At 42.8% G+C, this 25,480-nt stretch overlaps 1 pseudogene; it reads left to right on the forward strand.

Annotated features, from left to right (window-relative positions):
• LOC146867503 (insulinoma-associated protein 1b-like) overlaps positions 1-25,480 on the forward strand; it is a 124,081-nt pseudogene that overhangs the window by 55,080 nt on the left and 43,521 nt on the right.

Consider the following 25,480-nt stretch of genomic DNA (forward strand, 5'->3'; position numbering starts at 1 on the left):
GGGGGGTCTGGGTATTCCTACCCTGCCCCCTTTTCTTTCTTTTACGTTTTTTGGGGAGCACGGCAGAAGACAAGACCCAAGATGGCTGCCAGCACTTCATAGATCAAATGTTGGCATCCAATCAGAGCTCTGCATTTCCATGCACAAGCTTGTTATTATTCACGGATTAATAGCGGCCACAGATATCACTGACTTATTCTCTTAAATTTCTCAACATCTACTGAACGGATTTACACCAAATAATAAATAGCATAACCTGCGTAACCAAATCTACCTTTCTGCCAAATATGGTGTAATTCCATCCAGCGGTTCGGGCTGTAGACATGTTCAAATGTCCTATGGGAATTAACATAGGAAAATGCACCTTTTTTACACCCCTTTTTCTCAGCACCTGCTTGACAGATGACCCCAAAACCTTCCATGTAAAACAAGAATCATCGGCACACTTCTTCTGGAAAATTTTGTGAAAATTCATCAAATAGCCCAAAGATATCGGAAAATAGGAAAGTCAAAAAACACTTTTAGTATGGAAACATGGTCATAACTATAACTACTTACTGGTGACCACCTGCAGGATATATATATATATATATATATATATTACCTACTGGCGGTCGCCAGTAGGTAGTTATAGTTAGGACCCTGTTTCCATAGGAAATCCGCAACATTCTATTTTGAATAACTTTGGCGCCGGTCAACGAATCCTCGCGAATTTCTCAAAATAGGTGGGGCGCTACGCTCCGCTCCTACCTTGAAAGTCTCGGGGGGATTCGTCAAGCGGGGGCTGAGATAAAAGGGGGGTCCCAAAACGCGTTTTTCCCATGCATTTTTCCATAGGACCTTTAGACAGGGCTACAGCCCGAACGGCTGAACAGAATTACTAGAAATTTGGCAGAGAGGTAGTCCTCAGGTCAAGGAAGTGCCTTTTGTAGGTTTGGTGTAAATCTGTTCAGTAGATTCTGAGAAAATAGCCTTTAAATCAATATATATATCTGAGCCAGCTTACGGTACGCTTACCGTAAGCTTACCGTACGCGTACGGTGGCGTGCGCGAGCGCGATTCTGATTGGCTGTTATATCATTCGAATCGGTCGAAACCAGGAAGCGGCGGCCGCCATTTTCTCTCTCGCACTCTGAGGGGGGGGCTGTAAACAAAGGCAAAAAACATATAAAGGGGCTGTTTAGACAGCGCCCATGCACATAGCCATGTTAGTTGAGTCCTCAAAGATCCCCCAAGGCCAAAAACGGTAAATTTTTATTTTTTGAAAATTTCGCCGATTACGCTTACCGTACGCGTACGGTGCGCTTACGCTAAAAATTTTAATTAAAAAAAAAAACACTCTCTGTGCATGGCATATTATTGTCATCACTTACAAATTAAATTTAACAGATTACCTATCACAAGGAAGCGCATAATATGTCCTCCATGTGCGCACGGTGCGTAACGTGGGCACGCGGTGCGTGTAGCGCACTGCGTGCCCACCTTGCGTGTACGGCACTAACTGCGTAAAGTGGGCGTGCACGCCACGAATGGCGTAAAGTAACTTAGCATTTAAAAAACCATACAAATTCACTGAAAAAACCATAGGTTTCACACACGTTATAGTTAGGAATTAGCATTTAAAAAACCTTGCTAATTCAATGAAAAAACCATAGGTTTCACACATGTTATAGTTAGCTGGAAATTTTACTGATAAAAAAACCAATGAAATTCCCCCGTTATAGTTACTGTAGGCAACTATAACTCACGCGACCGCAATCCTCTGCTGATGACATATGTGTCGTTATGAAAAAAAAATATTTGTAATATATGTATAGCTAAAATTTAATGGAAGAAGACATGGGCAAATAAGTGTCTAAATACAGTATTAGCATCAGCAGAGAATTGCGGTCGCGTGAGTTATAGTTGCCTACAGTAACTACAACGGGGGAATTTCATTGGTTTTTTATCAGTAAAATTTCCAGCTAACTATAACATGTGTGAAACCTATGGTTTTTTCATTGAATATATATATATATATATATATATATATATATATATATATATATATATATATATATATATATATATATATATATCCACGCTACCAACGATGTCCACGCTCTCGGACAAAGCACAGCACTCCGGGAGGATTCCGTATATCAGTTTATTCGGCAACAAGCAAAAAGACAGACGCGTTTCAGGGTATCCTTCGTCAGTGTCTAATTACGCTAGCCGCGCGAGAACTATTTTGAAATCAAAAGACCCATGACGTCACTTCCTCACCCATACGGCCAATGCAATACAGTCTATCGCATGGCGGCCATCTTAACAGGGTGAAGATAACGTACCAGCCTATAGAGTTATACACAGTTTCAGGTATTGCTCTCGACATTTAAGAATTGCATCAACAGCGTTAAAACATAATTGTTACTAATCATGATTGAAAGCAATTGTTAATCAATTAGCATATTGTAAATGTCATTTAACAATTATGTGTCAGAGAGAGCTACAAATCTTAATTGCACTAAGATTTGTAGCTCTCTCTGACACATATTTGTAGCTCTCTCTGACACATAATTGTTAAATGACATTTACAATATGCTAATTGATTAGCATTTGAAAACCAGTACTGTCTGGGTGACTGGAGATGGGCATGGGGACTAACAGTGTCTTTGAGAGACTGCAAGGGTAGTACCTGGGTGAATTAATCTTACCTATTTTCAATTAGATATTAAATTAAAAGTAAATTATATTCACTTCTTTATTTAATGCAAATTTAAAATATTTTAAACTTTAGTAATAAGGTTCATAAAAGAGAAGAAAAAAATTCTGTTATTACATATAATTTTATATTTTTTGCAACACAACATAAGTATACAATTACATCACATATTCAATTTGCCTTTTTTTGCTGTCTTCAGATTGTATTGAATTTCACCATGAACAGTGATATCAATGTTAATCATCAGATAAAACATATTTCTCTTCAAAGTATCAACAACAAACGCAGGTTGGTATTTACATTTTCACAGAAGAACATCCTTAATAACATAGTATACATAATACAAAGATCAAATATATGACCATATTCTTTCGAACACAATTTTCCAAATGCAATATTGAAGAACAGAATCAATAATTGAATCCGTAATTACCAACATCTTCCCAACTGGCCGAATGATGTTTCTGAAAATGTTTCCATTAAGTATATCGCAAATACACTTTTGAATTTATATACACACCTTCCCAATAGGCCGAATGATGTTTCTGAAAACATTTGCAATGAGGATATCCAAGATAAACTTCTAAAATCATATTCACATGCTTCCAATAGGGTGAATGATGTATCTAAAAACATTTGTAGTGGAAATATCCCAAATATAGTCAGTAATTCATGTTGATATCTTCTCAGAATTTTGGCATCAAAAATATTAAATATGAATTCGGTAATTCATTAGGCAACCGAAATGTATACTGTAAATGTGTATCATTAGATAGTGTCCATCCTTTATTGCATTTTAAATATACAGTAAAGTGTCCAGATGTTGAAGTAGTTTCATCGTGGAAAACAATAGCCACTGTTTTAAAAGTTCTTCCTGAAATTGAAACTTGACCTGCCACAAAAATTTTAATTTGGGTTTTCAATTTTGTTCCATCTGCTCTACAACGTTGCAGCATTAAAATAATATATTGTCCACATTTTTGTATAAATAATGTTGACAACATTTCTGATTTGCATATGTTGATTAGCTGAATTTACTAAATCATTGAAAGACACTGTTTTCAAATCTGGTATTGTCAAATATATGAATCGTTCAGTGTCTGTTTTAGTAGTAGATGAAAATTAACAGCTGTCACATGAATGAACCCACCTACTAACATAGTCCAAACAGGTTTTCAATTTGTATACCTTCCTCTTCTAATACTGAAAGCATAAACATAAGAAATTCCTGCGCATCTTGCTGTACATTCTGTGTAAATTGTGAAGATCCAGAACATATATCCAGAAGATTCCGCACATCATAAGCAGTATGGATTTTCGTTTTATCAGTTTTCAACTTCTTAAAAATATAATGTTACAAAGAACAAAATCTTTTTTCTCGAATTTCCATAATTTTATGCTGTAGATTTTCTAAAAACAAAACACAACTTTGACGATTACATTAGCATAGCAGTTGATACCTGAACTATTTTCAAACTGATATCCTACAATATTAGCAACCATGTTCCCTTGGATTTTCTTTCCAAACTCATCATTCTTTTCAATTCTTTTTTTCTTTGCAACCTCAGTAAAATCTTTATCATATTTTCATTTTGGATGTATTAAACATTTTTCATAAATAGTATATTCACTTAAGCTAGGAGCATAGAGTCTTCTTAACCTATTGTACTCTTCTGCACAATTTACATCTGCACTAATCTTTTCTTCATCAAAATCAATCAAATACAATCTGGATAACGTTCTTACTCGAGATAATTCAATATATGCCATACCCTCCTTAAACACAGAACTTCCAATATTTACCAGAGCACTGTTTACACTTAAACCTTGAGATTTATGAATAGTCACTGCATATGCTAAACAAACAGGAAACTGTTTTCTACAAACATACAAATCTTTTACAAGCAAGAAACGAACAGAACAGCGTCCAATCTGTTTCACCTCTTCAATCTGATCAAATTTAATCTTCACAAATTCAATTCCATCTCTATTTGCTTAACTAACAAAGTCAACAACTTTCCCCATTTCTCCATTTACTAATCCTTTCTCAACATCTAAATTACGCTGTAATATTACCCGGCAGTTTAGACATACATATAAGGTATTTTCCAAACCAGCAGTTTTATATATTGATTTTTCCAAAGAGTCTAATTTTAACTGCAGTTTCTCTGACAAAAGAATAGTTACTCCTTCATGTTCTATTTTATCAATAGCTACCATTTTCAATATCGGTTCATTCTCCAGTTTCAACAGTTCTTCATTGAATGTAGAGCATTCTTTCAGTGTTGGCATAAGGCAAATTATAGATTTCTTTTCTGCAATTCTTCAGTAGATTGTTTCAGCTGCAATATTTTCTTTTGGAAACAAGTTTCTTAGTAGCTGACTTTCTAAAGCATTTTTTCCATCCTTTGTTAAGACACCAATTCTAATATTTTGTAGAATATTTCCATAATCTTCATCATTTGCTTGTCGCATGTTCTTGATAAGTTCCTTATATTCAAAATAACTCCAAATGTTCACATTTCCAATACTTCCCAAAGATTTTTTAGTGTCTTCATGAAGAAGGGTTTTAAAAACTGGTTGGCCTTTCACAGGTGTGAGTTGTAGTAGATCACCAAATACAATTACATGTTTTTCTCAAAATAAAACATCGAAATTTGTTTTTAAAATCTGCTGCATCCTCAAATGTACAAACACAAGCATTAAGTTTGAGACCATGCTTACTTCATCAATTACCAGAAGTTTCACTTTCTTTAGTACTCTTGAAACTTTGAAACAAGCTTCTCCAGATAGCTTGTGGTATTCCAACATATTTTCATGTTCTACTGGTAACATAAGTAGACGATGTAATGTAAGCCCTTTGATGTTGTGTGCTGCAAACCCAGTTGAAGCAGTTATAACACAAGATAAATGTGAATCCGTTGTTTTCTGTAGATAACTTGACAAACATTTAATCAAGAAACTTTTCCCCGTTCCAGCTTGTCCACTAATGTATATAAGAATAGGTCTAAATGATGTACATTGGCAATCATTCTTTTCATGCAGTAATCCACGTTGTATCTGTTGTGTAACTTGGTGATATATTTCTTTCTGTTCAGTATTCAAACGTTCCTCCAAATTTACCAAATCAATATTCTCCTGTTGTGCTTGCTGCATCACCGTTTCCACTTCACTCATTGCTATTGCCGCTTCGTTTTCAAGTATGGCTTCTCCTAGTGATTCTTGACTTTGTGGAGCAGAACTCTGACTATCTTGAGAACTATTTCTAGCAATTTCAGCTGCAATAGTTCTTTCTTGATTAATCTCTGTTCAACATTTGTAGATAATTTGGAAAAATTGTACATTCAATGCTATCTTTACATGCATTGAAAGAATCTTCATAGCAGTCAAAATCTCCAAGTAATTCCATTTCAGTCCGCCAAGGTTTGAAGAGTTGCAGAAGAGCTAAATAGAAAAACTCTCTTTTATCTGGAGTATCACATCTTAATTTCCTGTGATTAATCAAATTTCCTTTGTCATGCTTTACCATACATCCTTCAGATCCAATTATAGTGTATTTTCCTTCATTTATTTTTTCTGTAACATTTTTTTAAAAACTATAATGTTGTAGTATTTCATATAGACATATGTTTTCCAGGTATGGACTTCTATTTGGATAGTATGTATCCAACATATTTGATTTCTGAATATCTGAACTTTCTGGTTCATTCAGTGCCAAGTATTCAATTTCTTGTACAGATTTCCAAACTCGAATTTGTGCTGCAGCAAGGCCTAGACTTATCCAGATGATTCCTCTTGACTTTGAATATAAACTTGCAGATGTCAATCGTTCCGAACATTCGTAGGATCCAATTTCTCGATGTGAAAGCATCTTCAAGCTGAAGCTGTACAATTTTTTGCTAAGTGTCTTTTCCTGTGAAATTTCCTCCCACTTTTCTTTCAATTCTGTATTCTCAGATTTTGTAATATATGACGTGACATAGTGAGCAACAGAAATTGAGTTATCTGCAACATATTGTATGTCCTTATTTGCATTCCACATCTTTAAAATCACTAGATTGTAATCATTGATGTATTTCGATTCTTCTGTTCTTTTTATATTATAAGTATTTTTGGGTGATTTTTGAGTGATAGTATGCCTCACTGCAGACATAAAACTATTCACTCTTCCTTTGGAAATTACTGGACGTGGAAAACCAAATCAACATTTTGTGTTAAGTTTGTCCTTTGAATTGTGTTTCCGTGGACAATATTTTCCACATTGATGACTTTGAAATCGTAAAACTTGCTGTCTTAAGATATTTTCTCCTCCTGTTTTCGGAATCGCACAGGTAACATAATCTTCAATAAAAGATAAAACAGTCTCATCCGAATCAGTTCCAAATTTGGGTGCATCCTTGATCCATAAAAGCATATGTATATGAGGAGCACCTCTAGCTTGGTATTCCTTTCTCCAAAAGAAATCAGTAACTTCACCAATAGGTGGATTCTTTTTATTACAGATGAAAGACATCATAGCTTCAAATCTATGATTAAAATATCTACAGACATTTACAGGATCTAGGGAACACAGTTTTCCAGGTGTCTTCAATTCAATATTTTCTATATTTGAATTTGCTTCTCGTAGAAAATCCAGAAATCATCCCATGCGTACTCAGCTCAGCTAAGTGTAAGAAACCACGTAGGGGTTCCTAAGTTTCTTAACATACATTTTAGTTCCACATGACGTCGATACCTATATTCATTAGTGCCACGTTGACATGCCATCAAATGAATTAACTGTGATTCTAATGTTCGGCTCTTTCTTCAACTTTGTCCATAAATTGCTTTGCAGAAACATGTGAAAGATGCGTTCCAGTTTTTAATCTATGATTGACTGCATATGAAAGTGCAGACAGATCACTCTCAAATAAAAGATGAAATAAATATGGAATACAATGACGAAATCTTGGTTCTTCTGAGTACAGTCGTAAAGTACGATATTCTGAAGCTGGAATCTGAACTAGTTGTTCATCATATCGTCCACCTTTTCCAGTAGGGAACAGCTGTGGAAAACAACGAGCTTCCAAAGTTTTTTCCCACACACTCATAGGAGTTCCTTTTGCTTTTTTCATCTGAAACAATTCAATAGTATCTCCTATCAGTTCTTTTGAATGTAGAGGGTGTATAGTATAATGTTCATAAATGTCTTCTTTTCTAGAACTCTCCACATTTTCTATTTGTCCACTTGAAATATGTGTTTCGTCTTCTAAAGTAATTTCTTCTTCTTCTGCATTTACACTTTTATAGTAAATATTGTTTTTGCACCAGATATAATGTAGCCATTTTGACTTTTGTGACATCTACTAACTCTTGCCATATTTTCTGACTCTTTGTGGGTACACCATTAACAAGAATAACTACAGGTTCAGTATCCTCTCTTTCTACACCAACAGTTTCACCATTTTTCTTAAAATCCAAAGGTAAATACACAACTCTTCCTTTTAAACCTCTTTGTAGATCTGTTGGAGGCAGATTACCTGTTTTAGGCTCCATACGAATTATAGCCTGAAAAGGGTGCACAGATTGTATAAGGATGGTCTCATATGTATTTAAATCTTTAAGTTCTGGAGGTATAGCTACTAATTCTAAGTCATTATGGACAGCTCTAGCTGGCATTTTGTTTTCTTCTAATTTATTGTAACAATATTTATAAATACATTGTACAGTACCTAACTCAAAATGACCTTCCACAAACAGATCAGCAGCAAATTCTCTCCATTTATCATTGTTTTCCTTTTCACTTTTTAAAAACACATCTACATTCCTAGTTTGAATTTTATAGTGAGTACGTCGATAACAAATACAAACATAGTTGGGAATTTCACCAGAAACTACTTTAAACTTTGTTATTTCTTTTTCAAACTTCACATCAGTACTATCTTCCATCTCTTGTTCAACACCTACACTTATCAAACTCTCACTTTCTCTACACTCCTCTTGACCAGCAAAGAAACGTAACTCTATATCATCACAATTTTTTTACATCCAACACTGAACCATGCAAAAGAGCTGTATTAATTTCATTTAGACATAATGCAGGACTTTTTACGTAGTATAATTTTCTAACTAACTTCCGCATTTCGGAATGATGTACTGCTAACATTCTCAAATGATGAAAACGACTTTGACACACTTTCCTAGAAAGACAAGCCAGAGAATGACCTTGCAACCCTGTATTTTTTCTCACTTTGCAAGGATCCAGTACTTGTAATATCTTAATCTTCAGTTTCACAGTTTTTCTTCCATATTCTCTTAAGAAATTGAGTAAAATTTCAATAGATTGTTGATGTATACTACAAATACTACTACAATCCCATGTAAACACTGGAGCCTGGGTACGTCTCCCTAGAACTTCCTCAGCTACTACTTGTTCAACATTTCTAGGAACTATCTTTTCTTTTTCAATTGGACAACCATTTTTCACTACATAACAACGACCACAGGTATCAACTGCATGCAGTAATCTGTTTTGTTGAAATGTACTTTCTTCATTAAAAATAGGTTCTGTACTAGAAGTATGCTTCCATTCCCTGGAAAATATTTTACAAAAATGTGTTCTATTTACAATTCTTTTTCTGTTTCATTTGTCCTTCATACGCTGCATTATTGTATTTAAAGTCTTCAATCTTTTTAAAATTAAGATAAACAATTTTCTTTTCAATTCAAACGCTTTTTCAATTACACTTAGAATCTCCTTTTTTTGTCTGTAAAATGCTGATCTCCTTTTATATATTTTACAATCTTTTAGTAATTTTTGGAGTACTCTACTTTTATAGATTCTTTTTCGAATTTCTGAAAATTGTTTATTCCTGCTTCAAACATAATTATGTTTCCAATAATTCAATTTTCCACTTTTTTGTACATTTTTCTTTTCCTTTTGTTTCACTGTCCTTGTTGTATCTGTCTGTTCTTTATTTTTAAAATTGGAAACTGTTTTGCAAGTTTTAAAAAAAAATCTTTACTTCTCTTACCAGAACACTTTTTCTTTAAAGATCCATGTTGTAGTTGATCTAATTCCTCTTTTCCTTTTTTTTATTAAATAAATCTCTTTTCTCAGTTCTCTTTTTCTCTGCTTTTTTCTTGTCATTTTTACTCTTTCTTAATAATTGTGCAAAATATCTGTAAAATAAGAAAAGTTTTGAAAACAATTTAATATAATTTAAATAATTATATATAAATATTCACATGTATAGCTATAAAAATACATACAAAGAAACTAATTCAATAATTTCAGCAATGGAACAGTGCTAACTGCATAATTGTAGTAGTGTATGAGTAGTGTGAAAGATACTAGAGCACAGCATTAGTAGTACACATCTAATTGTAGAACTGCATGGTTACAACCTGTATCATTCCATGAATACATGGCTAGTGACTAAAAGATTAGAATACTACAAGGAGAGTGCCTGAGTGCATTTATACGTGCTTAGGTACTGGCGGAGTGATAGGATAAGTAAATAGTGCTGGATGGGTGATTGGAGAAGTGCATAGGACTACCAGGAGGATTCCTACACTGCATAGGTGCTAACTGGATATTTAGAGAAGTGTACCAATACTATGTAGCTGGTTAAAGGTCTGCATGGATAGTGCACAGAATATTGTAGTTAATGTTAATAAAAATGTATAGAGCGCACGTATGCCGGGTGGCTTCATGGCGCTGAGGCTCGAGAAACTGTCAGAGAAGACAAAAGACTAACCCTGTGCAAATAGTCACGTTTTCAGGGATTTCCTGAATTGCAAAAGGTCTGTACAATACCGTATTTCTAGTGGGAAGGAATTCCACAATTTGGGAGCAAGGGTAGCAAATCTACGGCCACCTTGACGTGCCCGTTTGAAACCCAGGGTAGAAAGGAGTGAGAGATGGGCAGACCTTAAATTGCACGTGAAGGTGTGCCTGAGTATCAAACTATTAATGAACTCAGGACTGATGCCATGCAAGGATTTAAAAATAATGCACCTAGTTTTAAAGGCACAGCGCTGAGAGATGGGGAGCCAATGTAATTTCCTCAACAGGGGGAAAGCTGAATGCCATTTAGGTTGTCGGTAAACCAGTCGGGCTGCATGGTTCTGGACCATCTGTAAACGTTTAAGCAGGTAGTATGGCATGCCTAAATACACAGAGTTGGAATAGTCCAGATGAGATAGAACCGTGGATATCATGACCTGAATCAAGGCATCATGAGTGAGGAAAAGATGTATTTTCCTAATTTTGCGCATTTGAAAGAAACACTTGGACACAACCGCTCCGACCTGAGTTTTCAGGGAGAGATCGCTGTCCAAGGAGACTCCTAAGGTTTTGGCTGAAGTGGAAGGGAGGGGTGGAGAGCCAAGCTCAGGAGGCCAATAGTGGGGGCCCCAGTGCTTGTGGCTATCCCCGGCAAGAACTATCTCTGTCTTATCGGGGTTTAATTTGAGATGGTTAAGATCCATCCAACTTTGGATGTGTAACATAGTGGCCTGGAAGTCAATGACAGAATTGTGTGAGCTGTCAACCTTGAGAATAAGCTGTAGATCATCTGCATAGTTGAAGACCAACACATTCCTGTCTTTAAGGGACTGGATCAAGGGTGCCATATAGAGATTGAACAAATGAGGAGAGAGGGCAGAACCCTGTGGGACCCCGCATGTGGTATTGTGTGGAGGCGCTAGAAACTGCCCCTGACGAACAGCCTGAGAGCGATCCTCCAGGAAGGAAGTGAGCCATCGAGCCGCTGTCCCTTGAACACCAGCCTGTCTGACACGGTCAGCCAAGATGATATGGTCGACCGTGTCAAAGGCCGTAGAGAGATCTAACAGGACCAGTGCCTGGGGATAACTTCTATCAGCGTTTTCCCGGAGGGTATCCAAGACCGCTAGGATCACAAATTCAGTAGAATGGGCTGGCCAAAAACCAGCCTGATGAGGGTGCAAGTATTTCGATACCTCTAGAAAATTGGAGAGGCATTTAGCTATGTGGCCCTCTAGAACCTTAGCCAGGAAAGGTAGCAAAGAGATCGGGCGATAGTTGGATAGGAGCGCAGGGTGAGCTCCAGATTTCTTCAAGAGAGGTACCACTACTGCTTTTTTAAAAGCTTGGGGGACTATGCCAGATGAGATAGATTCATTCAGTAATGCAAGTGCAGGACCGGAATGAGTTGCAAGACAGTCTTTCAATATATGGGGGTGGCAGCAATCAGACGGAGCGCCTGATTTGATTTTTACTAGCAGATCTTGAAAAATCTCATTACTAATGATGGGGAAGCAACTAAGAGTCCTATTATTACGATGTGCCACACAGGCGTCAGGTAAGGAGAGGTGGTTAGGAATGCTGGCCTTTATGGTAATAATTTTATCAATAAAGTAATCATTTAGCAAATTACATAATGCTTGGGAAGGGATGGCCTTCAAAAGAGTTCGCTCAGGATTAGATAGTTCATCAATTTTGATAAAAATGTCGTTAGAATTTTTATTAGAATTGAGAATGCGATTGGAAAAGTGGGCAGCTTTGGTGATAAGGATGCTTTCCTTGTAATATTTCCGAGCAGAAGTATATAATAGTTTTTTTTCAGGAGAATACTTCAGGCGCCACTGCCTTTCTAATTGGCGTAAGGCCAATTTCTGGGTCTTGAGGTCATTGGAGAACCATCTTTGTGCATCCGCGCGACGTGCTAATTTAACTTTTTTTAATGGTGCATGCTTATTACTAGCGTCAAGTAACCATTTGGATGCATTCGTTTCCATGGTATTAACATCATTACCACGGGGTGGGACTGTATTTAATAGTGTGTCAAGAAAGTCCTCTTTATTGATGGAATTCCATCTCCTAGCAGGACCTCCTTCGGTCACATTAATATTCCTAATGGATAGTCGTGCCAGCGTGAATTTAAGAAGATGGTGGTCTGACCAACTACAGGGCATAACTATGGGAGGGGAAAGAGACAGATCATCTGGTCAAGGATCCGGCCCTTCAAGTGGGTAGGAGAAAGGACTTGCTGAATAAAGTTTAGGTTTCTAAGTAGGTCAGACATCTCCACGGATTGTGGCCCTTCCTGGGGGTCATTATACCAATAATTGAAGTCACCCACTATGAGGACTCTGGCATGATCAATCACAAGCTTGGCCATCTGTTCACTAAGTGATAGCGGAAAGTGAGGCATGTGATTAGGTGGCCTGTATAATAGAACACAGACAAAGGAGTTGTTAATAGATTCCAATTTTATGACTATGTTCTCGGTGTCTATGAGAGGGAGACACGTTAGAGAGCAGAACCTGAAATTAGTATGAATGATGGCTGCAACTCCCCCTCCTACTCCCCTTCTACTTGTGTTAGTGGCTAGGCCATTCCATAAGTACATAACTAGTAAATGGAATGATTACAGTGCTGCAAACAGAGTGCATGGTGAATTTATAAGTGCTTAGGTATTGGCAAAAGTAATAGGGTAAGTAGATAGTGCTGGATGGATGATTGGAGAAGTGCATGACACTGACAGCAGGATTGCTAAACTACATGGCAGGCAGAGGGACACATGCGGGTCGGCTACCAGAGGAACAGCTGCGGTCCAAATACTATAGTAAAAAGTACAGGCCGTTGCCTTGCAAAGAGATAGCTACGACTGGTAATGTCGGAAGAGGGAGCATGAAGGGGATATATTGCAGAGAGAACTGCAGTATATTTCCAGTGTTGGCTTGCAGAGGTACAACTGCGAGCCTGACGGCTCGCAGACGAAGAGCTGCGAGCCGAATGATGGTTTGCAGAGGGAGAGCTGCGAGCTGGCAGGCTGGCTCGTAGAGGAAAACCTGTGAGCCGAATGACTGGCTCGTAGAGGAGAGCTGCAGCCCATGGGCTCGCAGAAGGAGAGCTGCGGGCCGGCTCACACAGGAAGATCTGCGGGCCAACAGCTATAGGGAAAGTTGCAGGCCGTCGGCTCATAGGTGCGGGATGGTGATGTGGGGAGAGGAAGCGTGAAGGGGGTATCTCGTAGACAGAGACCTGTGGTATATTTCCAGTGTTTGCTTGCAGAGCTACAACTGCGGGCCCAACGACTCACAGACAAAGAGCTGCGAGCTGACTGGTGGTTCGCAGAGGGAGAGTTGTGAGCCGGCGGGCTGGCTTGTTGAAGAAGAGCTCCGAGCCCACCGATTGTTCACAGACAGAGAGCTGCGGGCCGGCGGGCTGGCTCGTAGATGAAGAGCTGCAAGCCGACTGACTGACTGCGGGACGGTGATGTGGAGAAAGGGATCATGAAGGGGGTATCTCGCAGAGAGACAGAGCTGTGGTATATTTCCAGTGTTGGCTTGCAGAGGTACAAATGTGGGTTGGCTCACAAAGGAAGAGCTGCGAGCCGAACAATGGTTTGCAGAGGGAGAGCTGCGGGCCGGCGGGCTGGCTAGTACAGGAAGAGCTTCGAGCCAACTAGCTGGCTCGTAGAGGAACAGCTACGGGCCGTCAGTTCGAAGAGGAAGAACTGCGGCCGGCACGCACAGGAACAGCTGCGGGCCGACTGCTATAGAGAAAGATGCAGGCCATCGGCTTGCAAAGGCATACGTGCGGGACACTAATGTGGAGAGAGGGAACATGAAGGGGCTATCTTGTAGAGTGACAGCTGCGGTATATTTCCAGTGTGCGAGCCCACCAGTGGTTTGCAGAGGGAGACCTACGGGCCAGCAGGCTGGCTCATAGAGGTAGACCTGCGAGCCGAATGGCTGGCTCGTAGAGGAACAGCTGCGGCCCATCAACTCGAAGAAGGAGAGCTGAGGGCTGGCTCGCACAGTAACAGCTCCGAGCCAACTGCAATAGGGAAAGGTGCGGGCCGTCGGCTTGCAAAGGCATAGGTGCGGGACGGTGATGTGGGGAGAGGGAGCGTGAAGGGGGTATCTCGTAGAGAGAGAACTGTGGTATATTTCCAGTGTGGCTTGCAGAAGTACAACTGCAAGCTAGCAAGCAGAGGAAGAGCTGCGAGCCGTACGATAGTTTGCAGAGGGAGAAGTGCGGGCCGGTGGGCTGGCTCGTAGCAGAAGAGCTGTACGCCGACTAACTGCCTCATAGAGGAACAGCTGCGGTCCGTGGGCTCGTAGAAGGAGAGCTGCGGGCCAACTTCTATAGGGAAAGGTGGGGGCCGTTGGCTTGCAACTCATAGGTGCGGGACAATGATGTGAAGAGAGGGAGCATGAAGGGGGTATCTCGTACAGAGACAACTGCGGTATATTTCCAGTGTTGTTTTGCAGAGATACAACTACGAGCTGCCTCGCAGACAAAGAGCTGCGAGCCCACCAGTGGTTTGCAGAGGGAGAGCTGCGAGCCAGCGGGCTGGCTCGTAAAGGAAGAACTGCGACCCAACTGGCTGGCTCGTAGAGACAGAGCTACAGGCCGCCTCACAGAGGAACATAATTTAACTTATGTTCGTAGTTGGTATGCAGATTCCAAATGTCACAAACGCATGCAATTCTTTCTTTGTCACACAGTACATGTAATGCACAGCTCTCATCAAGAAAGGAACCAGTAATGGCACAATTTCCCTGTTGCTCCACACATAAATACATGTAAAGAACAAATCAGAATAGTTCCTTGATTTTTTCAAATTGCAAAACTTGTCTCTATTGGTTATTTTTGAACTTTCCATATAAACAGTTTTTTTAACATTTAAGAACACATACAGGTGAGAAGTTCAACTAATTCTATCAACACACTTTCTAGAACATTCTACTACACGTGCAGGTTAAAAGTTAATATTTTCTTAAAACCTAATGATATTTTTTTGCAACATTTTTTTGAACATTTAACGCACCTGCAGGTTAAATGTTCTCCATTGTTTTAAGTTCGAACAGTGCCTTCCAAATGCAAATAGCAGGTGTGGTTGAACTGAGCAAATGTTATCCTATCATATGTACTCCACGTTCAAACTGCTTTTTATTAACCAATGACAAAGATGCTTTTCGACAAACTAATATGCACCCTACTTTTAAGTAAACAATGTTTTTCATCTCCCAATCAGTTATCGTTTTGTATGAGAAAAAAAGTAGTTCCCCATCTTTAAACATATCTCTTATTCTATGAACGGACTGCATGAGCTACAGACATCTATCCATATCTTCCAGCTATACCTTCAAAATACTAGTGTGGATCGTAGGACATAGTTATATTTTATGGTGCAAGAGGTATGCAGAACAGAGACGTATTGACTTAGACCTAGGTTTACAAAATGTGGACATTAAATGGTTTGGACAGAGAGGATTGAAGTGGCACCAATTGCTCCCTTTGGTTAAAACCTGTTTGCATCTCCAACACCCTGACCTCATGATTGTGCACTGTGGTGGTAACAACCTAAGCACATTGACTGGGGTAGGTTTTTAAATGCTAATGAAGGGCACCTTTAGACAATAGATGTTGCTTTTGCCTCAAACTGTCTTTGTATATTCCAATATAAGCCAAAGACAGAAGTGGAAATGGTCAAACCAATTTTGTCCTCACATTGAAAACTCTAGAAAAAATGTCAACAAAGCTGTGTCTGCATACCTCAGAGACCAAAGAATGGGGTCGATCTCCAACAACAACATATGTTTTGATATGGCTGATTTCTACAGAAGTGATGGAGTACACTTCACAGATCAGGGAAATCGAGTTTTTCTAAATAACCTTAAGCTGTGCATCCACACTTATGTGTAACTCCAACAAATAAACACAAAGGATCTTTTTAGAGCCGCCTTATATTCCCAATATCGGTTCGCAGAGTGACAGCTGCGATCCGGCTAGCACAGGGAGACCTGCGGGCCATCGAGCAGCCTCGCAGAGGGAGAGCTGCAGCCCGTGAGCTCGGCACGCAAACGCAGAACTGTGAGCCAACGGACTGGTAGTGTTTTATGTTTTAGGGTAGTACAGTGGTGTTTGGGTAGTGTAGGGGGTCATGCTGGGGGTAGCGTTTTACGGTTTAGGGAGCGCAGTTGTGTTTGGGTAGGGTAGGAGGTCGTGCTGGGGTAGTGTTTTAGGCTTTAGGGTAGTGCAGTGGTGTTTGGGTACTGTAGGGAGTCGTGCTTGCGGTAGTGTTTTAGGGTGTAGGGTAGTGCAGTGGTGTTTGGGTAGTATAGGGGGTCATGCTGGGGGTAGATTTAGGGTTTAGGGTAGTACAGTGGTGAATGTGTAGTGTAGGAGGTTGTGTTTTAGGGTTTAGGGTAGTGCAGTGGTGTTTGGGTAGTGTAGGGGGTCGTGCTGGGGGTAGTGTTGTAGGGTTTAGGGTAGTGCAGTGGTGTTTGGGTAGTGTAGGGGGTCATGTCATGTTGGGGTAGTGTTTTAGGGTTTAGGGTAGTGCAGTGGTGTTTGGGTAGTGTAGGAGTCATGCTGGTGGTAGTGTTTTAGGTTCTAGGGTAGTGCAGTGGTGTTTGGATAGTATAGGGGGTCGTGCTGGGGGTAGATTTGGGGTTTACAATAGTGCAGTGATGTTTGGGTAGTGTAGGGAGTCATGCTGGGGGTAGATTTAAAGTTTAGGGTGGTGCAGTGGTGTTTGTGAAGTGTAGGGGGTCGTGTTTTAGGGTTTAGGGTAGTGCAGTGGTGTTTGGGTAGTGTAGGGGTCGTGCTAGGGATAGTTTTGTAGGGTTTAGGGTAGTGCAGTGGTGTTTGGGTAGTATAGGGGGTCATGCTGGGGTAGTGTTTTAGGGTTTAGGGTAGTGCAGTGGTGTTTGGGTAGTGTAGGGAGTCATGCTGACGGTAGTGTTTTAGAGTCTAGGGTAGTGCAGTGGTGTTTGGATAGTATAGTGGGTCGTGCTGGGGGTAGATATAGGGTTTACGATAGTGTAGTGATGTTTGGGTAGTGTAGGGAGTCATGCTGGGGGTAGATTTAGGGTTTAGGGTAGTGCAGTCGTGATTGTGTAGTGTAGGCAGTCGTGCTGGGGTAGTGTTTTAGGGTTTAGGGTAGTGCAGTGGTGTTTGTGTATTGTAGGGGTTGTGCTGGACATAGTGTTTTGGGGTTTAGGGTAGCGCAGTGGTGTTTCGGTAGTGTAGGAGGTTATGCCGGGGGTAGTGTTTTAGGTTTCAGGGTAGTGCAGTGGTGTTTGGGTAGTGTAGGGGGTTGTGCTGGGGGTAGTGTTTTAGGGTTTAGGGTAGTGCAGTGGTGTTTGTGTAGTGTAGGGGGTCGTGCTGGGGGTAGTATTTTAGGGTTTAAGGTAGTGCAGTGGTGTTTCTGTAGTGCAGGGGGTTGTGCTGGCAGTAGTGGTTTAGTGTTTAGTTAGGTAGTGCAGTGGTGTTTGGGTAGTGTAGAGGGTCGTGCCAACAGACTGACTCACAGAGCTCCGAGCTAACTGACTGGCTTCTAAACGCATAGCCGCGACCTGGTGATGTCGGTAGAGGCAGCATGAAACGGGAATCTCACACAGACACAGATGCCAGTGTTGCCTCGCAGAGGCAAAACTACACACCCGATGACTTCTACATGGAGAGATGCGAGCTGACAGACTAAGTCACAAAATGCCTGCCAACACTTCCTAGTTTCAACCGTTCACAGCCAATGAGCCACGAGCTCGTGCTCGTAACCCCCCAGCCAATCAGATGTCAGAATTCTCAAATATCGATGTCTGTAAAATTTGATATTTCTCAAAAACTACTTAACGGATGTACACCATTTCAACAAATGCGCGCTTTCTGAACCACAACCTTTCTCCCTGCCAAATTTAGCATAATTCCGTTCAGCAGTTTGACCTGTAGCCTTCTCTAAAGTTTCCTATAAAAAATTAATTGAGAAAACACATTTTGGGACTCCCCTTTTTTATCAGCCCCCCCCTTGACCAATCACCTCCAAACTATCAAGATAGGAGCTGATTGAAAAAGAGAAACTTTTTGGAAAATTTCATAAAGATTCATCAAACGACGCCAAAGTTATAAGTACATGGAGGGCTCCAGGACACGGGCCGCGTAACTCCCCTCCCAACATGAGTGAAGCCCCGGGGCTGCGTGGACCCCAGTGGGCCCCCGCAGCCCCAGCGAGCCCCCGCTACTATTTTTTAAGAAATGCCCCTGGGACCTAGCTCACCCGGGACCTAGCTCACCCGGGGGCCTCATCCGGAGGCCTCATTAAAATAAAACGTTGGAACCCACGACCCCAGCGCGATTTGCGGCGATTTTCTTTTGTTTTTAAATACTTTTTTGGCCCTGCGGTCCTTCTGGGACCCCCTGAGCAGGCCTAGGTGGTCAGGGTGCTTCTACCCTGCCCCCTTCTCTTGTTTTATACCTTTGTTTCTCTGTTTTCTAGTGACTTGCTTCTACCGAGCCACAAGATGGCTGCCAACACTTCCTGGTTTTGAGTGTTGGCAGCCAGTGAAACTCGTGCACGGGACTTAGGCTCCGCCCAGATATCGAAACAATTATTTTTCTAATTTCTCAGCAACTTCTGATCCAAGCACTACCTTTTTGCCAAATTTGGGGTAATTCCGTTCAGTAGTTTCAGCTGTAGCCTTGCACAAAGTTTCCTATGAGAAATTGATTTTGGGACTCTTATTTTTTAAATTTCTCAAAAACTACTGAACGGATTTACACCATTTAAACAAAAAGGTCGCTTTCTGAATCAAGCTCTACCATTCTGCCAAATTTGGGGTTATTCCGTTCAGCAGTTGGGGCTGTAGCTCGTCGCAAAATTTCCTTTGGAAATTAACATGGGGAAAACGTGTTTTTGGAACCCCCTTTTTTCTCAGCCCCCGCTTGACGAATCACCCCCAAACTTTCAGGATAGGAGCTGAACTGGATAGACTTTTTTGGGGGAGAATTTTGGGAAGATTCGTCAAACGACGTCAAAGTTATAAGTACACGGAGGGCTTGAGGAGAGGGGCTGTGCAACCCCCCTCCCAAAATTAGGGAAGCCCCGGGGCTGCGGGGACCCCAGCGGGCATGTGTGCACACATGCCCTGTGGCGCATTTGAAGTTGGGGAATTAATTCCTCTTCAATCCTGAGCTTCACTGGGGGCCAACTAGCCCACAAGGTACCTCCAGTAAGCACCACAGAGCTGCGTTGCAGAGAGGTGTAAAAAGAGGCGTGGCCTCTGAACACCTCTCTGCAACACAGCTCCCTGGCGCATACTGGAGGTACCTGGTGGGCTAGTTTCCCCCCAGGGACCCTCAGGATTGAAGAGGAATTAATTCCCCAACTTAAAACATGCCACAGGGTGTGTTTGCACACATGTCATCTCAGGCCCCGCCCCCTTCCTTCACCACTGTGCAAATTCTCCCCCTGGTGAGTTGTAAGTTGGGAAATTAATTCTCCTTGAATACTGAGGGTCCCTGGGGGGCAACGAGCCTACCAGGTACTTCCAGTATGCGCCAGGGAGCTGCGTTGCAGAGAGGTGTTCAGAGGCCACGCCCCTTTTTACACCTCTCTGCAACACAGCTCTGTGGCGTTTACTCGAGGTACCTGGTGAGCTAGTTAGATCCCAGGGACCATCAGGATTCAAGGGGACTTTATCCCCCAACTCAAAATGCGCCAAGGGGTGCGATTTTGATCAGTGGTGAAGGGAGGGGGCAGCGCCTGAGGTGACATGTGTGCAAACACACCCTGTGGTGCATTTTAAGTTGGGCAATTAATTCCTTTTCAGTCCTGAGGGTCCCTGGGGGCCAACTAACCCACCAGGTACGTCAAGGAAGTGCCACAGAGTTACATTGCAGAGAGGTGTAAAATGGGCATGGCCTTGGACCACCTCTCTGCTACGCAGCTTTGTGGTGCTACTGGAGGTACGTGGTGGGCTAATTGGACCCAGGGACTCTCAGGATTCAAGGGGACTTAATCCCCAAACTTAAAACGTGCCACAGGGCGCCTTTGCACAGTGGTAAAGCGAGGGGCGGGGCCAGCCATGACATGTGTAGACACGCCCTGTGGCACGTTTTAAGTTGGGGAATTAAGTCCCCTTCAATCCTGAGGGCCCCTGTGGGCCAACTAGGCCACCAGGTACCTCCAGTAGGCGCCACAGAGCTGCGTTGCAGAGAGGTGCAAAGAGGGAGGGGCATGGCCTCTGAACACCCCTCTGCAACGCAGCTCCCTGGCGCATTCTGGAGGTTCCTGGTGGGCTAGTTGGCCCCCAGGGACCCCCAGTATTCAAGGGGAATTACTTCCCCATCTTACAACGTGCCAGGGGGTGCGTTTGCAGAGTGCTACAGGGAGGTGCGGGGCCTCCGGCGCGATGCCAGTATATATTTTTTTTTTTAAAGAAGAGGGGCTGTGTGGCCCCCCCTTCCTTTTCTATTTTATGGGCCCAGGGGACCCCATCCCCCAGGGCCTGACCCCCATTTTTAAAAAAATATATAATTATTACGGGAAGGGGGCTGCGTGGGCCCCCCTCCTGTGGCCAATTCCGGCCCCGGGGACCCCATCCCCCGGGGCATGGCCAAATATATATTTTTTTATTATGGAGGGGGGCTGCGTGGCCCCCCTCCTAAGGCCTCTATTGGCCCCAGGGAACCCACCCACCGGGGCCAGCCTTTATTTTTTTATGTAATTTTTTTCTTTGGGAGGGGGGCTGCCTGGCCCCCCTCCCGGGCCACTTCTGGCCCTGGGGACCCCATCCCCTGGGGCCTGGCCATTGCTTTTTTACTTTTTTTTCCAGAGGGGGGCCACGTGGCCCCCCCTCCTCAGGCCAAATATGGCCCGAGACCCCAACCCCCGGGGCCTGGCCTCTGCTTTTTTTTTTTTTAATGCACAGGGGAGGAGGGCCGTGTGGCACCCCCTCCCGGGCCACTCCTAGCCCCAGGGACCCCATCCCCTGGGGCTGACCCTCTCCTTTGGGGACCGTGGGGGGAGCCCCAATGCCCCCACGGTCCCTGCCGGCTCCCCGCATCCTGCGGGAGCCGGCATTACTTTTCCACATGGGGAGCTGCTAACATGCAGCTCCCCATGTGGAAAAGCAATCTGCTTTGCTTCATTGAAGCGAGAGCAGGTTTCCCTGCTCTCGCTTCAATGAAGCAAAGCAGTGTGCGGTCCCCAGGGCCATTACTGGCTCCAGGAGGGGGGCCGCAAGGCCCCCCTCCCACTTAATGCTAAGCCCCGGGGGTTGGTGGTCCCAGGGGCTTGAGGGTCCATAACTGTTAAATGGTAGCGGCAGTTTCAGTCGATAATCTTTCAAGTATTTGCCCGGCGGTAATCGCCTCTCATACCACTCGATGATTTACCAATAAAAGAGGCAGGCGCCGGAGACTGGAAGGCAGGAAACAAAGTTTTATTCCGTCGGAGCAGAACACATCAGATCAGACAGCAAGGTATCGTCACGAGGTGCTCTAACTGCATCTCTGAGACCTGGTCTCTTATACACTGGTTTATTGCTTTATTACATATAGTACATTCTTGAGATTCCCTTGATGCCTGAAAGAACATCCCCTGAAGCCCCGGCTCAGATCCGATCCCACACATAGATACAGTAGAAGTTCCCACCCTACCCGCAGTGGGAGATGGCTATCGCGCAGCAGGGAATTCCGCTAATTCCCGGGGGTGTGTGCAACTGGCCGGGTCTCAGGGGGTAGGGGCTTTGATCTACTGTAATCCCTTTGATGTGGGGTGTTTCCCTTACAGTAGGGGCAGTAAACTGCATCCGCAGGGCTAGGTGATGGCCTGGGACCAGTTCAGACAATGGGGCGCAGAGGAAGGGGGTTATCAAAGGAGAGGCATGACCATGTATGGGTTGTCGGTTGGAAGTGGTTCCGTAGCAGGGTCGCGCAGAAGGAGAGGGTTTATGGCCTGTATGAGAGAGCGGGGGTGGTCGGCGCGCGGGGGATGCTTGCAGCGCCAAGGGAAAACGCTGGCGGTCGAGAGTGAGCGGGGAGAGAGCGGGGTGCCTAAAATGGCGGCCGTGCATTCGTTGTGCGTGGCGCTGGGGAGAGGCAAGATGGCGCAGATAATGTTCAGTTTGCGAGCTAAATTTCCACAGTCCTCCCTTTTAACATATCTCGCCAGCTTGTCCGGCCAATATTCGCCTTTGTTAGCCTTTCAGTTACAGTATCGTCAATGTTCGTCACACATTTAAAGATACAGAGTTTTTAGGGTAGGCAGGAGTAATCTGACACATTTGTACATTGTCTCATACAGTTTGATGAAGCAGGCGAGGAGGAAGTACATTCAAAGTTACAGTATAGTTGTGTACATGGCTGGTGTTGTATGAATGTTACTATACAAAGTTACATTTTCTTAACTTCTCAGTGTACAGTCGGAAGTGATTGATGCAACATCATGAAAACTTGATAAGAAGATAGTTAATATAATAAGGTGGTTGGGAGAGGATTTTCAACTTTGACATGGGTTCTTCTTTCCAGTGTCCTTGTTTATAAAGAGCTATCACTGGTAAGCTCTCATTGTTGTTCTTCTTTCGTTGGCACTGTTGAGCACCGGCGGTGGAACTAAGGTCCAGCTCAAATCCGATTTCTTCACGTGGCAGGGTGTGACCACTCACTGTTCTTTGATCATAGTCCTGTTCCTTAACACAGTTCACCACAGGTACTTTTGAGACAGGGTGCCGGCCTTTTGTTCCTCGGTAGTAGGTCAAAGTCATAGTCCAAATGAAAGAGGAAGAGAGAATGGGGTGGCATGGGATCAGATCAAAAATGCGGACCAAGGAGAGCAGAATCTTTTCAGCACTGGGCCCATCAATCGGGCCCGACGGGTTAAGACTTCAGGCACGCTGGTCAGTGAGCAGGGGCCTCGATGTAGCCCTTCGCGCTCATCGTTCTGATAAGGGTGCCTCGTCTCACACTCTTGTTGCTTCGTCGCTTCCCCCTTGGTCGATGTCATAGATGTTTTATGATCCTCAGCCAGACTGTGCGTCACATCCGACCCCTCTCTTCCGATGGCTGCAGGTTATCCTTGAATAGGTTATAAGAAACGAAAGTCTTAGAGATCTTGGCAGGGAAGACATTTACATACTTCATTCTCTCTCCCAACCACTGAGTAGTTGCGGAAATGCTCTTATCTGTTACTATATGATTGGTGTCTATTAACTCTGATGTTAATGTGCGTGTTACTAATCTATTAATTACTGCTGTGGTGCAGGGTTCTGTGGGTGTCCCTGTCCATCGTCTGGCCTTCTAGGTGTCAGTTTCTGCGCCCTATAATGCAAGGTTTGGTAATACCCGTAAGTGCGAGGTGCTATGGTCATGCGTTCACGAGTATCCTTTTCATACAGTAGGTGACCCTTTATCAGTTTAAAACAGGGGCCATCAGCTGTTTTGTTCGGGATACTCTGAGACGGCTAGTATAGGGCTGGAGTTATCTTTGGGAGAACAGGGTGCTTTAGACATTTTATTCCGGGCCAATTGGTCAGGGGTAATTCTGGGTGGTGGAGATGGTGTCCTTTAAGAACAAAAACCACTGACATATAGTCCCCGTGTTGTGGGTCAGGTTGGGAGACATCAGTCGTCTTACCTGTCCTTTCCTTCTCAGCCGATTAGGCTTAATGTTTGTAAAAAGGAGAGGTAGTAACGTGGTAAAGTGTGATCGTTTTTGTTTCTATCAATTTGTTCGAACACCACTGTGTTCAGGCCAATTATACACTTACCAAAGAGGTGTATGTCGTTAATTTATTCAAGAAGAAAGAGGGCAAGAAAGAGCCTTTTGCGAGGGAGGGGGAGAGAGAGAGAGAGAGAGAGAGAGAGAGAGAGAGAGAGAGAGAGAGAGAGAGAGAGAGAGAGAGAGAGAGAGAGAGAGAGAGAGAGAGAGAGAGAGAGAGAGAGAGAGGGAGAGAGATAATAGGTCACTTGGTGCACACACAACATGGAGTAGCATGGGTCTGTTCCATGTAAGAAAACACAAGCGGGGAAAAGACATAAATTCGGTGATCACGTACACACAAATGCCGGATAGGGTGTGACAGTACATGCGTCAAGACGGAGACTCAGGGCTGCGTCGAGCACGGGGACCTCTCCTTTCCTGTCCTCTATTCCTACGCATGCTGCGTACCTTCAGTATTTTGTAGTTCATCTTATGGGTTGTCTGACCCTTTATTCTCCTCCCTTTGATCGGTGGACGCACACTTCAATCATACAATGACGCTCTCTTCAAGTGATCCGAACATGAAATGCATACACATTCATATCGTATAATCGTAGTACACACGCACAATCATATCATACAGTTTTTCATGTTCTCAAATGGTGGTCTGTAATTTTACACACTATCTCACAACGTTTGTCTATGTTTTCCCTGATGTTGAACTTGGTGCGGTCCATGTCCACTCCACTCTTCAGTCGGAACTTCGTCGTGACCTATAGAGGGGAAATAAGAGGGGAGGGGAGGTGCAGTATTCAAAATACCCCAGCGCGCGCAGACACGAAAGGTTCTACCTACCATGTACCAGGCTAGCCGCAGGGTTGGGTAATACCACGGACCCATTATTCTTTAGTTTGAGGCAAAGATGCTCTAGTTCATTCATCTCCTAAATTCGCGTTCCCTGGTCGTGCATGTATTTCTCAATTGGTCGTGTATTATGGTGCAGGATACCGTACCTTGCATGCGACATATACCTTAAGTTATAGTTCATTATTGATTTGACAATTCTTGGAAAAAGGGCAGGCGTGATGGGTACAAATTCCGTTAAACAAAAAGATTTTTAGGCAAATGGTGTCTGTATTATCTGTATGCTTTCGCTTAGGAGTAACAATCATTTATTCAAAAGAAAAACCTTCAACAACCTAGATGATTAGTCATGACACTGAGTTCGTAATTCCTTTTTAAGAAGCCCTTTATTTAAAACAATGTCAGTATGGAAATACGGGCCTACAGCCGCCACAGACCGGCCACTGTGTGA

The sequence above is a fragment of the Triturus cristatus genome, chromosome 1_2 (genome assembly GCF_964204655.1).
Source record: "Triturus cristatus chromosome 1_2, aTriCri1.1, whole genome shotgun sequence".
NCBI lineage: Eukaryota > Metazoa > Chordata > Amphibia > Caudata > Salamandridae > Triturus > Triturus cristatus.